We start from the raw sequence: 2,813 nt of genomic DNA, 5'->3' as shown, positions 1-2,813 counted from the left end.
TTCTAAATGTGTTAAACGCGATTAGAACTTTGGTTAAAACGGAGGTCCAAAGATAACGCCTACCGAGTAGTTAAAGAGTGCTAAAACTAGTTGATAACTCGAAAATGCAAATTAGTATACTAATAGGCATTTGACTATTAAAAAGGTCAAACTGACCTATAATACGATAAATAGCAATTTTGTTATGAAATACATAAGGTGGAATAATCGTATTAGAATATGATTAAACTAACCACCTTGAAAACGATGATGATAGTTTGACGCGTAACAAGCTAGGTGGAAGCTTGGAGTGAAAGCGGGTCAAACAAGTCAAGCATGGAAGAAAAGAATAGCTCGGATGCAAGGTAAGTGAAACTTACATAATTGTGTAGATTACTTGTTCATTCTATACGTTATAGATGCAATAATGCTAATATTGAAGATATGGATTTCCGACGTGATTGATACGAGTCGGAACATATAAAGATGATAAAAACCATGTTTATGGCAAAAAGGGGATTCGGTAATGAAATCCGGGACGGGATGGATATATGAATTAGAAGTCAAAAACCATGTTTTTGATTTAATAGGCAACGTTGGGCATATAGGCCGAACGGGTCAAATGGTGGTGATAACACTATTTGACAATATCGACTAATGCGATTGTTAAGTCTTGTGTTAACAGGAGCGATTAGCGATTCAGTTAATTTCGCCCACACTAAGTGTGATGATAAAAGCAAGGTATAAATTGGGTCTATATGTTGACCCTAGCCAGGTACGTATGCATACGATTATAGTTAAGATACAAACTTGGTCAAATAGGTAGTGAAAGCCCCTCGTAGTAAAGGAGGGGCTAATGTCGACTAAAATGCCCTTGAAGGGTAAAATTGAGCAAACAACTTATAAAGGTTGTTTAGGAACTTGTCTTACGATCTTGTAACCTTTAGATGCGCATGAAAGTTGTAGACATAAACTTTCAAAAGTTAAATGCTTAAATTGTGTGTTGCCGCAAAAATAACACATCCGTAGGATTAAACTCGGAATAAATAGTCCATTTCGTTAAATCCACCACATTCATAGTTGTGGTGGAAGACTAGCTAATAACAAATTGGTGGAACTATGAGGTACATGAGAAATGAGCACCGTTCGTGCTAAAATGGTCATAAATACCCTTAACGGGTCAAAATAAGATTTTAAACGAAAACGGGTAAATAATTGCGTAGAAACCCGTGTTCAGTACTTAATATGATTGACAATATTAGAATTTAAGGGTTCATGATGAATGGTGGTCAAACAAACATGTTTGTTTGATAATCACATAGTCGGGTCGAAAATTGTTGAAAAGATAATAAGCCGAAGGCTTAAAAGTCTCAATTTTATTTAATCCGGATGTCAGATCTTAACTCCATATAATGGAGAATTAAATTACAAACATGTAGGAAGAAACGGTAGGTCAAACGGATAAGCGGTTTGAAAGATACGAAAGATTTCGTGTCAAATTACGGCAAAATGGAAAGGCTGAACCCAGTGTCCACCGTAAATTACGGTCCCACCGTAATTTACGGTGGAGATGATTTGTTTACGGTGAAGGTCTACTGTTTTACGGTAGAAAAGCTTGAACCCAGGTGCCACCGTAAATTACGGTCCCACCGTAATTTACGGTGGAGATATTTTTTATATATTTTGTTTTTCATTTGAAAATCAATTGTTTCCCGGACATCGTTCGGACATGATTTAAACCCCGTATGACTAAAGCATTTCATGTTTATGAAAGGTAGGTACACCTTGGATGCCGGAAGACGATCAAGCTCAGCGAAGAACCGAACACGATAATGATACACGCTTCCGCATTTTGCTACGTTGTAATTTTTAAACAACGAATTCGATCACGTTATGTAGAATAACTTATGATTTATTAAAAGTTTTAATAAACCCGTATTTCCAAATGTTTATGTAATCTTAATTACACGATTGTTTTCCGTAAAATTTACGTTTAACCTTGAAAGAAAAGACCGGGTGTTACAATTACCTTTACTAGTAAAGAGCAAGTAGGGTGTCGAATCCACGGGGAATTAGTTGAAAGTGTTAAAGTTCATTGCTTTTAGTGATTATCTAATTCCAAACTAATTACTTTTTGCTGATTGAGAGAGTTATTAGAAAAACAAATTTAATTAATGTGGTTGTAAACAATTATGAGAAGAAGGATCAATCTCCAGGTTTTCAGGTTGTGTAGAAAATCGGGTAACCTAATTACTACCAATTGGAAATCACATAGACATGATTTGTTAACCTACTTGTTTTGATAAGTAACTAATAGATAATATATTTGGTTGCACTGATCCACGATCAAACCGAAAGATTGATGCAACTAGGGCTGTAAACGAACTGAACGTTCAGCGAACAGCTCATGAACTGTTCGGCGGGAAGTTCGTTTATGTTCGTTCGATTAGCTTAACAAACGAACACGAACAAAAAAATTCGTTCGGTTAGTGTAGGTCCCGGTTTTTCATTCCGAATCGATTGCGAAACGACCGTGCGACGTGCGGAATCCGTGCACGAACGAGACCAAAACACAGACCGTACTAAATCTGTGATTCCATTGAATGATATGAAAGTTGTACAAACCTTGAATCACCTACTTGGAGCACTTTCTCTCTCTAGTTTCTCTCTCTAGCCTCTAACCTCCAAGTTACACAAATGGCCAAAAGTCCCTAAATGAAACCCTAAGGCTCCTATTTATAGGCCAAGGCATATGAGTGATTCCCTCATAATTACAATATTGCCACCTTGCCTTTTCTTACTAAAAACAATATAAACTCTAGAATTCTTCATTT

The 2,813-nt window shown here is 36.5% G+C and overlaps 1 long non-coding RNA gene across 1 annotated transcript; it reads left to right on the top strand.

Annotated features, from left to right (window-relative positions):
* Window positions 1-350: 350 nt before the first annotated feature.
* Window positions 351-1,917, top strand: LOC110938844. The gene is made up of 2 exons (XR_002591743.2): window positions 351-754; window positions 1,758-1,917. It is a non-coding gene; the product is annotated as an uncharacterized LOC110938844 (long non-coding RNA).
* The last annotated feature ends 896 nt before the right edge of the window (window positions 1,918-2,813 follow it).

This window comes from Helianthus annuus, chromosome 5 (genome assembly GCF_002127325.2).
Source record: "Helianthus annuus cultivar XRQ/B chromosome 5, HanXRQr2.0-SUNRISE, whole genome shotgun sequence".
Lineage (NCBI taxonomy): Eukaryota > Viridiplantae > Streptophyta > Magnoliopsida > Asterales > Asteraceae > Helianthus > Helianthus annuus.
The sequence above is the reverse complement of the archived record's forward strand: the minus strand, read 5'-3'. Positions and strand labels throughout refer to the sequence as shown.